The following is a 13,685-nucleotide window of genomic DNA, read 5'->3' as shown; positions in this document are numbered from 1 at the left end:
GGGAGACAAGCGGCAGCGCGGCAGGTAATGTTCTTAGGCCGCGTTATTTTCTTAAGCCGAGCGACTGCTTTCACTGAAGCGTTTTCCCCAGGAGTGATTACTCTCGTAGTTCGCCTCTTAAATAAAAACCACTTGCTTAGTGCCGTTAAATCATCCCCTTACGGCCACTCGATGTCTGACAAACTTTTCAGCAACATAAAAAGAAAGACAGAAGAAGGAGAAAAATGACAAGAATGAAAGATTCACGCTCGAAAGAATGTTTCTTTGGACGTAACGACAACACAGGATAGAGGAAGGCTTATTAAATGCAACCCCCCTGGCACAGAGCAAATGTTCCTTGTCGTCCGCGAAAGATGCTTAAAATAGAATTAAAAGCTTGCGTGCGGTGTTGTTTAATCGACTACACACCCTCGCCGGTGTTCGTCGACCCTTTCGGAGTCGCCTGACAGTTTTGACGTCATAACCGCGGCCAACCCCCGTGTCCCGCCATCCACTGTTACCGTGCACGCTCAGAGCCCCTGGTGCACAAGCCGGTAAGGCAGACTGGCGTTTTTACCGGCTGACAAAACATCCCTTAGGAGAGACGCGTTTAAAAATTTCTGCCTTGCTGCTCCCGTCGGAGTAGACGACGATTGTTAACCGTAGACATGGTCGATGAGGATGGTGCAGCCACGTGGTGATTATTTCTCTTTCCTTTCTATCTCTCTTTCTTTCTTTCTTTCTTTTTACTCGAGTTTCAAGAGGAATGATATTCTTTCACACGGCGTTTCGTGGGTGTTGGAATTTTCCGTAATTTGTAATTATTTTCTTGTACAGTTCCTGTTGAATCAGAATCCGAAACGATAATAGATAAGTCGTGTTTACTAAGAAATTTTCCAGGCCCTCGCCCATTGAAATCTTTAAACCATCGCCATTATTTCAAGTATATTCGGAGAATCGAATTTCCAACATTTTCTAAAATATTACCTTCGCACCGCACCAGGAAACTTCTCACAAAACTCCGTTCAAAATTCACAACCACCGACCCTTCAACCCTGCAATTCCAACCGAATCAGAATCTGAAAAGACACGATCGTGGTGCCGGATCGGCCAGCAATTTCTCAAATCGGCGTCAGTCTGGTCTATAGCAAGCGGCGGTACCCGCCTCGATCCTCCGGTTCCAATCAACGATCCAGAATTTATTAGCCGCCCTACAATGGCCGTGCAAATTGTGCGAGGTCCTATGGAACGCGCAATTTACGTCCGCGAAGGAGTGGGTGCGCGGCTCAACGGGTTGGCCATTGTAATTATCATTCGAGCAATACCAAAAGATAGAAAAGGGGTGAGCGGGTGGATGCGTCGCGACGTTGGTGGTTTTCTCCGCGCGAGAATCCAAGTCCAATTTCGCGTTCTCTTGATAAGATTCGAGGCAGCGGAGAAGAGCTGCTCTAATTTCGAGCTCATTATTATGCGCTGCAACGGGTCGAACGAAGAGGGGCGCGGCCGTTGAAGCCAGTTCCAAGCTGCGCCCGGACAGGGTTAAATCTGTTTCTGAAAGGGCTGAAACGACACCCCTGGTATCCGATGTCTCTTCTAGTGAATTCCGCTTTTGCCTTCCGCTAATACGCGCGACTTGTACGCGCGGCTTGTTCGCGCGAGCAACCGGAGAACTCAGAAGGAAACTCTAACTGCAGGAAGGTAGAAAGAGAGGAGGAGAGAAACTAGGTAAGAGGGTGGCGAAGACGAGTCACCCCTTAATCTTCATTAAGCATCCCTTAACTGTTCGCGGCTCCCCGGGCGATAATTCTCCGGAGCTTCTCTCGCGCGACAAATGGCCACCCTTTCCGACTGACGAAAAAATAGAAATCCTCGTCGGGTCATCGTCTTTGAACCCGTCGTGGCTAGACGTTTCGCCGTCGTGAAATAGATCAGCCGTAAGGGTGAGAAGAGAGGCGGCAAGTTTTGGTGGTTCGTGTAATACGTTTACGATTGGATAAGGCTGTGAGTACAGTGGATGCATATTCGGAGGACTCGTCGTTCTGACGAATGAAACGTCCAAGGATCGAGACACGTACACTTTTAGGAATCTACGTATACGCGAAGATCCCAGGATTGAAACACGATAAACACATGTTTGGCGATTTCTTGACTTCGCTCTATGATTGAATGGACGAATTTTTAAATGGACGTCATATAGTAAATAAAGTTACGATAATGTTCCAGCCGAATTTTTCCTCCAATCTCAAGTTTCGTTGCCGACACATGTAGTTTTAATATTTATGGTGAGAGAGTAAACGTGGATGCTCTTTAATAGAAGAGACTGTGAAATATCTCTGATGTTTGAAATTTTAATGGTCTCTTTGAGTTCCTTCAGAGCCAGCACGTTCAATTTTTTCCCATTCCACATACTCTTCATGATAAATTCACGTAGACGTTGAAACAGCTTACTTTATGCGCTTCTGCCTAGAAAATTTCTCTCTAAATATTTCTTTCTAAAAGAGATAAATCACTGTTCCGAGGATTCTCATCGACTTTGTAAGATTTCCATTTTAATATATTTTCTTGTCCCTTCGCCCTTCGAAAAAGAATTAATTTTGTTGCTCGGTATACAACAGCCCTTGTCCAGAAAAATAAGTAGTATCTGGCCCGTACATACCATTGAAATCTCAGGCAAAGATTCGAATTCCTTGAAACGAGAGCCAACGAGAAAAGCCAAAGCGAACTGTCGACGACAAAGGATCTCGTTTCCCACAATTTCCTTTGCACGTATCATAACGTTTACCTCCATTATCCGAACACGACATCCTGCTGAAAATCTCCGACGACAAAACCGACGACCAGTCCTACGCGAAACGGCGTTATTGCTTTCCCATTTCGCGCGTTTCTTCCCCTTTTAAAATAGCGGCCATTCGGTCGCAGTGACTCGCTATTTGTCGCGGTTCTCCTCCAGATTGGATTTCCCCTTTTACAAATTACGCTTCCTCGAATCGACGCGAACAGAGATTCATGCTCAAATGGATCAAACATCGCTAGCCATTGCTCTAGAAGGAAGCTACTACCATCGAACAGGGAAATCATTTCACGTGGAAAATTTTGTGCGATACTTTCTTCGAGGAAAGGGAAGTCTTGTTCCTGTCATGTTTCATGTTCATGATGTTTCAAATTGTACGAATATAGTCGTGATAGTCGTCTCTCGTTGCTGTGGTAATGAAATTACAAAATGTATTTTATTTGAGACACGCAGCAGCTACAAAATGTATTGGCACGTGCTCATATTTTTCAGTAAAGCGTTTCTTCTATCAGACTCCATTCTTTCAGACCAAATTTTTGTAATTATACGAAAGTACTACGAGATTTAATATATTTGGGTACAGTGTTCATTTCTTCAATCGACATCGAACTTACGTTGGTATCAACACGATGCTGTGGTGCGTTGAATTTTGAGCTTCGGTGGAGATTCGGTGGAATTTTCGAAGATTGAAAATAAAGAATACTGGTTTTCTTTGATTTAATACAGAGTGTTATTATTATAAGGTATACTTTGGACAGAAAACTCGACTGCGATAGTTGTCCTATTATATGGTTTATAAAAAAACTAATGGTAGCCAATCAGCGGTTGAGAAGAGGTACGCGAACAGGTAACAGTGCATAGACTGCGTGGGGGCATAAAATTACAAGCAACACGAAAGTACAATGACATTACGCGTGTTATTTTGCCCGATGAAAAATGAAATAAAATAAAAATAACGTGCCTTGGAGCTCGGACCTGATTAATTAACATCTAAATGCTATAATAAATACAATGGCAATTTGCCAATTACTCTCTGCAGTCACTGTACAACACATAAATAAAAGTTTTCTATTCGAGATACTTTTACGAGCCAGTGTACATATACCCAACAATTTCAATAACTAACCCTTTGCCAAAGCAAGCAAAAAATCTATTCACCCCATCACGAACAAGTGTAAAATCTAACCGGAAGTGGAAGTCGCCGTGAACGGTAAAAACCTCGAGCCAGCCCTCGAGGCCATCAATTTCTCAGTTGATCTCGGCTGAAGAGGCACACGATCGAAAAGAAAACCTTCGCCGGATAGTTTTTCCCCTCGCGTCGGGCTCATCTCTCGAATTGGCAGCCACGTCTACTGCCCTTGATCCGTGCGAGGTGCGAGTCTCCGGCAGAAGATATCGCGCGATACTAACAACACCGAGAAACGTGGAAATCCCCGGAAAGAGGGAGAGACTCGGTGGAAGAAAGGACGAACGACGGAAATATAGAGAGCGAGAGCGTTCGAGAATCGTTTACCGACATCTCTCCGACCAACGAAGACTTCTTTCTTCCTATCGTCGTCCCTCTTCCGTTCTCCGTCTCTCTTTTTCCTCGTCGTGGAAATACAATGGCGAAACGGGAAGCTGCAGAATGCAGCCAAGGGTCTGAGTGCTCGTTGCTGGAACACACTTTCGGTGGGATAAAGAGAGACAGGGCGACGCCGCGCGCACAAGACCACAGTATACGACGGCGTGCAGGCTGGTGGGGATGAGGGTGCACGTTTCGTCGAACAATGTGCTTTTGGCGGGTGTAAAAAAAGCAGAGGGGATGGAAACACGTCGCTGGCGCGAGAGAGATGCGGAAGACACGTGTGGGGATGGGATGGGCGACGCGTAAGTGAGATGGAAAGGAACAAGGAGAAAAATGGGGGCAACGAGAGGCAAGGCAAGGGTGAAACGAGAAGAACGAAAGAGACGAAGAGCGCGAAGGAAGCTCGGAGATGTCGGGCGTCGCGACGCCAGGTTCCAGCATGAGTAAAAAGCACCGGCTCTATCCTTTCGACTATCCTTCGTTTCGATTCTACGTGGCTCTGTCTTGATTTCTCTCTTTTTTTAGCGGAGGGAGGGATGCGCTTTGCCCTCCTCCTCCTCCGTTTGCCTATTTGCCTAGTCGAAAGGGATAAGGTAGAGATCCTTCTTTATTTCCTCTTCCTTCTTCCTGTCGCGAAGTCCCACCCTTTCTTCAGCTTGGAATTTTAACTTTCTCCGAGCTTCTTCATCAATTCCCGTGAAGAATCGTTGGGGACATGGTGGGTATTAGTAATCGTGAATGCACCATCCCTCGAAGCTTTTAATGCCTTTGTGGCAACTACGAACCGTGTCTTTCGCTCTTGTGAGGAAAGAATTTCCATTCTGAAGCTATAACGTTTCTAGACACTGTAGCAAAAAAGAAATGTCTATCGTTTTATGTTCATTTTGGCTCAGAAGAAATCCTCATCTTAGTTCTTAACTTTCTAACTCCATCTTTTTCAAAAAATTTAACCAACACACACATCGATATAGAGAATATAAATTCATGATAACGCGGCAAAAACTCCGCTTAGAAAGCAACAGACGCGTGTTCAGTTCTTTCAGTTCCTAACTCCACGTAATAATATTAAACTCCGAAAGAACTCAATTTTCTCACTTCAGATCACAGGCCAGTGGAAAAAGGTTAAGAACCATCGCGTCTAGATATCAACGCCAACAGATAATTCAGGTTTAATGTCTGCTGATTCTACAAAGATCGCGGCAACTGCCATCGATCTATAGATACATTTTGCTAAAATATCACCGCTACCACAAATCTCCTGCAAACTGTCCAAATACTTATGAGCAATAGCACCCATCCATATACATATATGTATATGTAGCTACATACCTATACGAATAAGAATGGAGAGAAAGGAAAGGACGTCCTCGTTAACTATCGCGCGGCGAATAAAAGAATGGTGGCCGTTCGTTCTGCCATTGGCGAACGGATCGTTACGTCCCGAGGAAAAAAGCGGTCTAATGGACGGAGCGGTTCCGATAATACGGTCGACGAATTAATTCGCTGTCGTCGTGGTCGTCGTTCGCTCGATTCTCCCCGCGTTTTACGCCATCGTTCGTTCCTCTTCGTCGTCGTTTGCGATCGCTTTCGATTCCTCGCGACTTTCCCATCCATCCGTCGTCCCTCCCCAGATGGAAATAAACCCGACTTAACGTCGAATCTTCGTCGACGTGTCTTGCGTCGAACGGCGTCTCGTTTACGAGAAACTGTGTTAACTAATGGAATTCAGGCGAACAATAGACGATCGACCGTAACCGGACGCTGAAGTTAAGTGCTCGCGAAGATCGTCCTAGAGCTGAGGTTGCCCTTTGAGAATTCTGCTGTGGATGTTCGAATGGATGGGTCTCGCTTGCTGTCTACGGGCTTCCTGTTGTGCGTACAATGAAATTGTGTGCACTGTGCAGCACAGATGCGGGACTTGTGAATCGAGCTGATGGTAGCGGCGCTTGGTCGAAAGTTTTTGGCGAAGTCAACGACATTTAGCGAGATAGTGTTTTGCTGGTTCATTGTTTGGGAGATTGATTAATCCTTTAGACCTTTGGCGATGGACTTTTGTTTCACGAACGAAGATTATGGTTATATAATAGTTCGAAATATACTCAAATTTGAGAAGAACGACAAAGAAATATCTTTGTAGTAATAATTTTTAAAGGAGGATCCGCAATCCCACTCAGCTTTCTAATTGTTATTCCATATGTTATCTAGTATTTCGATATTCTAATCACGTGTTTAGCCTCCGTTAAAAAATTACACGCCTGATTTCGTAATTGCTTGTATCAAACTTTTCCACGACGAATCAGAAGTAGCGAACAAACTGCTTTCTTTTTATTATCCTTCCTACGTTATAATTAAAACTACAAATATCATCTCAGACTTTCCAAATAAAGTCCCTCTTTAACGATGCTAAACTGTCTTTTACCAACTACGCTTCGCTAAGTAGTACTCATCTATTCATCTCTGTAGTATTCATATCTGACGAATTCAATGTCTTGCCATGCGAAAGGGTTAGTTTCCTTTCCAAGTAGAATTTACCCGAAGAAGACGGATGTACCGGAGATCAATAAGGTTTATTGTTTTCGCGTGTTTACGATTTCGTCGGGAATGACAGCCGTATTTGTCCAGCACTATGTCCGTTCTTGGGAACGATTGCATTGTACACGATTGGTATCGTGGTGTGTACACGTCTAGTCCCGTGTGCAGCAGTGGCACAGTCAATTGACCTCGTTCTCGTTCGTACGTCGCGGCACGACTGGAACGCGACGCGACGCGCGAATATCACCGATTGTGGCCCGTGGAAACAGCTACGGTACACGTGTATATCACCGCTTGAATATCTCTAGTGCATCCACGCGGCTCGATGGCTCTTCTCTTGCTTTCGTTTAAAGATGTTTTACGTGGATGTACTTGACTGTTGCATAGAGTTAATATTTACAGGAAATGTCAAAACGATGTATCATTTAAACGGAGGAAATATTTATTAAACAGAGAGAAACATTTGGTTGAGAATCATCGTGTCATAGGTCAAGATCTTGAGAACTCGAACGTGGTGACAGATCTGAACCTTTAAAAGTACCGTCCCTTCAGCTCGGTAATTTATTTTATTCACTGTGACAATATACGTTTTTTTTTCGTTGTTATTTAAATATTATTAAATATTTTATTATAGTTTTAATTACATATTTTATTCTTTTTTATTAAAAAATACACTCAATCTTTTATAACGACGAACACGAAACACCATTTTATGAAAGGTAGCAGTGGACTGTCGCACACCACTACGATTCTCAGCACTCCATTTAACTAAAAAATATAAGGTCTCAAATTACCGTTCGTTGTTATCAACGTGAAATAGAAAAGGATTTATAGAGAGTAGAATTTAATAATGGAGGTTTCTTCCACGTAAGTTATAATGAAATGGTGAAATATTGCTTTGAGGATGTAATATGTCCTGAAGGCGAAGGAGGGGAATACATATTATTGAAATATGCTTTTGTTACAAAACGATATTAAAAATATTGAAATATTACTTTGGAGATCTAATAGGTCTTGTTGCATGTATACTGCTCAAAGGGCTTTTTTCTTCCCTTCGTTTAAATACGTTCTGTGCGGAAGAAATTAATGTGTTACGTAAAAGCAGTATATAAAATGTTAAAATACGATCTCAAGGATTCAATAGGTTCTCAAAAGAAAAATCTTTTGGTTGGAAGTTAACGAAACGATGAAAACTATGACGACACGTCATACTTGAACGATCGTTTATCAACCTATTCCAATATAGGCAATTTTTATTTTTATAAAAAAATATTCACGCCAAATATTCTATCGATGAGTAATACGCACTATCGGATCGTGATGTCAGCGTCGACTATGGTATCTGATGGAAAAAAAGCGCAGCAATGGAGCATTTTCAATGCGTCGGTGTGTCACGGTTGGCGTTGATTTCCTTACGCGCTGTTCTTTTCGAGAAATTTTCCAACGCATATCTATTGTCGACCCAATAATGCGCTCGACTAGAACGCGATACGTGAATGTTGCAACGAATACAAGTGTCATTGATCCCAGTCTATGGATGGAGGTGAGATCGCGTTAAGAGGACCTTGGTCCATTTTTCCTTTTGGCTTTCGTCGCAACCAGTCAACTGTCAAGCGCGTATCGTTCAACAACGATTAATCCGTTTACGTATAACGATCTAACAAGAAATAGAAAAAGAATGATTAAAAAGAAAATTTATTTCCTTTATCGAAATATTCATATCTGCGAGGTTACATACAAAAAATAAGTAATTTCGTCTATCCGTGCATCCGATAAAAAATTCTCGAAGTCTTCTTTGATAGCAAAAATTGTACTACAGCTATCGTAAAATAACAAATTCAGATTAGTTTCTCCTAATAGCATTATCGAACCTTTCAATATTACAACAACGGTGAAACTAAATGTAAGATTTCTACAGAACAGGAGATTGTCATTGATCTATGAAAATGGCGCTATGATGCAACGATTTTCATTTCCATTTCAAATAAAATATCTTTATAAGCCATTAAAATTCCTCGATAATGACATTCGTAACAGTATTCCTGTCACGCAACTTCCAACAGCAACTAAACGAGAGATTAAAAAGAAGCATAACTAACTATCGTTGAACACCATGTACGTTCGTAGAACATTAAATTTACGAAAATTGATCAGTATTTAAGTTTATTAGCCACGATTGATAATGAAAATTCGAACGAAAACGGTCCATCGACGAACTATTGCTAATTTATTCGAACGAGGATGGTTTCATGTGGAAAACGAAATGGCAGAAAAGAAGTATGAGGAAAGAGGTTGTACGCGGAGTTACATTAATTAGTTGGCGGACTAGCATAGAGAGAGACCATTATTTGAAATCGATTTCGCGAGTACAATCGCGGCTGGCAATAATTAAAATTGCGGCATAGTAATTCGGATGATTAAGGGCCACACGGTGCGCAATTATCGCCTGCACGTACCGAAAAGGAGATAAATAACCGTAGGCGACATAAATTCCCGTGGACGCGCGCCTGTCTGCGCTGTTACAAACGATAAATCCGCTGGAAATCGTCACGCGGTCGCGGGGACGCTTGCGTTTTCCCAATCTTATTACTGTCTATATACCGCACACCGTCGATTAAAAATTCGATAATGAATAATATATAATTCTTTAGCTTCGATTGACAAGAAATCGTACACCCGTTTCTATCGTTTCAATTCTCCTTCGTTTTAACTAAATTCACGATTTTCGAAGTTAAATCTGTGACTTTTTATTACTACTGCTACTTCGTGTAATTATACGTTTATTAAATTGTAACTGGATAAAGTAGAAAATTAATGCTCTTCGAGCATCAAATATTTCAGCCAAGCTAATCCTGAATCGTAGAACATCTCTGCCTTCTTTGCGAAAACGTAAAAAGAAATAAATGTGTTCCTACCGACGAGAATTGGTACAACAAAATTCTTCTCGCGATTCAAAGGAACCTCAGCTCTGAAAGGCCCTTTTCTAATCCAGTACTCACACCTTCGTCGAATGCGGCGTAAAGTCAACTACATTTTACCTAAAATTTATATGAACTCAACCCTCTTTCGTTCCCGCCTGCACTTTAAATTACCACCAATCGCGGGATACGTCTTTTTAATACCACCGGAACACGATCAATTTCGAACAAAAACACGAGAGCGAAGAAGAAAACTACCGAAACAAAGTATTAAGCGTATTTTTCTCCCCATAGGAATTGTATCTGGAGGCATGGGGTGCCGTGACACTCCGGTAATTACGCGCGTAGATTCCGACCGTGGAATTTATTCGTCGTTTATCGCCGGTCACCCGGTATATTAAACAGACGATCGCGTCGTTTTTCACCGAGCTGACGTCCGCGCCGCTCGACGATGATCTCGTCGACGATAACTTGCGCAATCAAAATCCCGATTTCGCGCGTGTCACCCCTTTCTCACGGTCGAAAATCGTTTACGAGCTCCGTCATTCCCCTCGCGTTTCCAACAATTTTTTTTCTTCCTCCCTTTTACGTTTTCTATCGGTGCTACAGCATTAGTCGAAACACGTTCGACACGTTTTATAAAAGTGTTTTACGAGTCGCGCATATACGAGAATCATTATTTCGCGTGCAGAAAATTCTGTTGGCGGAAAGTTGAGGATTTTCATGGTTTCGGCCGACTGGGGTTATTGTTAGTTGAACGATTGTCAGGCGATGGCTATCTCGGGGAATTTATCTGGCACGGATAAAGCGAGAACGGTTAGTTAACTGGAGCGATTGAGTTTAGTTTTGTGCTTGGAAGGGAGGAAGATGCTGCTTAATCGAATTCTAATTGAAGTGACAAATATTCTTGGTACTTACGGAATTTTTAAAATACTATATTTTTCTTAAGTATTATGTTGGTGGAAAACAAATGGCTGATTGACAATGGCCCGTCCAAACTTGAATTTTAATTCCTACGTGTTTCGTGTAAGAAGGAAATAGACTGTATTTCTTTTTTAATCGACGAATATCAAGTGCTCTCTTTATAAAGATTTTTTATTTTTTCTACCAAGGATCGGTATCCAGCTTTTGTCAAAAATTGTAGATCGTTGCAAAGGGATAACAATGTATTTAAAAAATTATAATAATTCTTGGATTAAGCTCCAACTTTTAAATTTAATTAACTTTTCATTGACTTTAATCCTTAGAATAATTTCACTATTTTAATAATACAAAAATCATAAAGAATAATATTCAATAGCTATAGTCACTGAGACACAGTGTATTTGTTCATACCGTGATCGATCATTTTCTTTCCATCATCGTAATGCATCGGACAGAATTATCGCAGTAGGAAGTAACGTAGTAAGAAAGAATATAGCTGTTCATAGCTTGTTATACCGTTTCTCTAATCGTATAACAATTCTTGTCTTCTTTTTTCTGTTTTCAGCTTTCTGTAAGTTGCGATTTATGTTATGTTCTCACTCTCGTCACTTGAAAACCCACTCTCTCACGTTGAAGATCTTCAGCTGAAGATTGTGAACTTTGCTCTGAACGGATGGATCGTTCTTTCGGAGTTAAAAGCCTTTGTTAACTACCAAAAAGTCGAACTAAAAATACCTTCTCTTATCTGAAGAAACGTGCCCGCTAGCTTTCGATTAAAGACAACTTCGACGCTTTAAGAAGACAAATTTTTCATTTTGATTCTCTTTAACTTTTGGGCTTCCATTGCATGTAACGCGATTCTCCACGGTGATATTAGAATGTGATACTAATCAATCCCTATTCTTATGATTCTCTTGAATATTAGCTACAGTGCCAAAGAAAACGATTATAATAAAATTATATATCATCGGTGCAATTACAACGTATCACGAGTGGAACAAATTAAAACTAATTTATGGGTAATCAATGACACGTGGAAGATAAAATGGCAAATGGCTCTCGTTGTAAAGGTAAAGAAAAATCAGCGAGGGAATACACGACAAATTAGAAAAAAGCTTCCTACTTACAATTAGTAGATTCTACTTATAATAATCAATTTCCATAAATCTTAAATCGCAGTCTGTTTGTTAAGTTTATAAAAATATATGATTATAAACTAATGTTGATTATAAATAAGGAACATATCTTATGTATTTAACAGCGCGAAGAAATTGACGGAAGAATGAATAAGTTATTTACCTTAATTCTAATGAACTTTTATTTTTTATAAAAATGCCACTACCTGAGCGTTATTTAAATATTTTATTTCTTACAAAAATATATTTTACTTACCCCGATCTTTTTATTTCGTTCGAATCGATATTCTCAATCAATCAACACTCAATCGCGATTAATATAACTTACTCGCATCGAACTTTGTTAAAATCACTTTGATCTCGTTTGGCATCACCGAAACATATCGTGTCACAAAACATATTAACTAACGTTTACTAAATTTAAAGAATTGCTACAGCATTTTCATATATTTTTCCAAACGTAATAAATCTTTAAAAAAAAAAAAAAAAAGAAACTTAATATCCAACAAACGCAGACCATTACAAATCATCGAAAAATGAAAAGGAATATCAAGAACAAGAGATGAGGAGAAAATACACACGTGTACGCGTACTTACATAAGTACGAACGTATCAAGAGCAAATCGAGTTCACCAGATGTTCTCGAGAAGAACTGCTCGTCGACTTATTCTCAGGGAAGCAACAGAAAGAAAGAGAGACAGACAGACAGGCAGACAGACAGAGACAGAAAGACGAACGTGTTAAGCAGTAAGACAGAGAAACGTATGCGCAAAAGTGAAACGGAAGCAGAGTGCTGGAAGGAAGAGAGAAATCTGCACGGTTTACCAGGTATATACGCTTACGGCTGTCTCGCTGTCATTAATTAATCTCACGTGATAAATGTTAAGTCGTCTGCCAACTTGGAAGATGTTAACGCGGGCCGCGCGCTGGCCCAGCTGCGTGCCGCGATTGAATCAGCAACGGGCGAACGCTGAGACACCGGTGGCAGATGTTGCTGCATAAATTTCTGTTAATCCTTCGTGGCAACGACCAGAATCGTTTGTCCCACGGCGGCCGCGAAAGATCGATTGTCGTTGCACGTGGCTGCATCGATCTATTCTCTGGTTTTACGTAGATCTTAGATTTTATATCGAATTTGGGATAGAAATTCGTTATGCGACCGATCTTTGATTCTGGATCGCGTTTACAGTGCTTGGGATATAGCGTTGTTCGAGACGCTAAGTTCTAGTGGAGAACAGGGCTTGAAAACACGATTTAACCATAAGCACTATATATATATACACTATTGTACTATATGTAGATATTGGTGCGAGGGGTAGGGAATATTTATTTATGTAAATACATATTTTTACCATTATAATCGAGAAGGTGAAACCTGGACATGGAATTGTCTTACTTGCTTAAGTACTTTGCTTTGGGTATTTCATATACCCTTCATTTTACGTGCATTTTATGCACTTCTCAATTTTCCTATAAATACATAAACATCCGCAGTATATTATATTGGTGTAATTTGTATCACAGCGAAATTAACACCGCTACTTGTAGAAAATATGAACAAAATCATTGCTTCTTTTAATTTCATATTAAAGTTTCCTTTAATGGAATGCCCGTAGTATAATTCACCCTATTGCTCTCCTTGAGTGTATATGTGTCTTACGTTTCCATAGATACTGTTCGAATATCGATAGTTTTTAAGTATTTGGTTCTAGCGTTCGTTATAGTTTTTTAGTATATGTTTAGTGAATATAATTTAGCGTATTCCACGTTTCTTATAAATAAAGCATTCCAAAGAAACGAGATCTCTGAGGAGATACAAACAGGAGCGAGGAAGTGAG

At 40.8% G+C, this 13,685-nt stretch overlaps 1 protein-coding gene across 10 annotated transcripts in view; it reads left to right on the top strand.

Moving 5' to 3' along the window:
• LOC132912309 (max dimerization protein 1-like) overlaps nucleotides 1–13,685 on the top strand; it is a 234,682-nt gene that overhangs the window by 184,158 nt on the left and 36,839 nt on the right. Inside the window, exon 7 of one of the 10 annotated variants that reach the window (XR_009659169.1) lies at nucleotides 11,277–12,675. The exons of the other annotated variants lie outside the window; for them this stretch is intronic. The gene's annotated coding sequence lies outside the window, so the exon portion shown is untranslated. The remainder of the gene's footprint in view (nucleotides 1–11,276; nucleotides 12,676–13,685) is intronic. 10 annotated transcript variants of the gene reach the window in all.

The sequence above is a fragment of the Bombus pascuorum genome, chromosome 11 (assembly GCF_905332965.1).
Source record: "Bombus pascuorum chromosome 11, iyBomPasc1.1, whole genome shotgun sequence".
Classification (NCBI taxonomy): domain Eukaryota; kingdom Metazoa; phylum Arthropoda; class Insecta; order Hymenoptera; family Apidae; genus Bombus; species Bombus pascuorum.
This window is presented reverse-complemented; position numbering and strand designations above follow the sequence as displayed.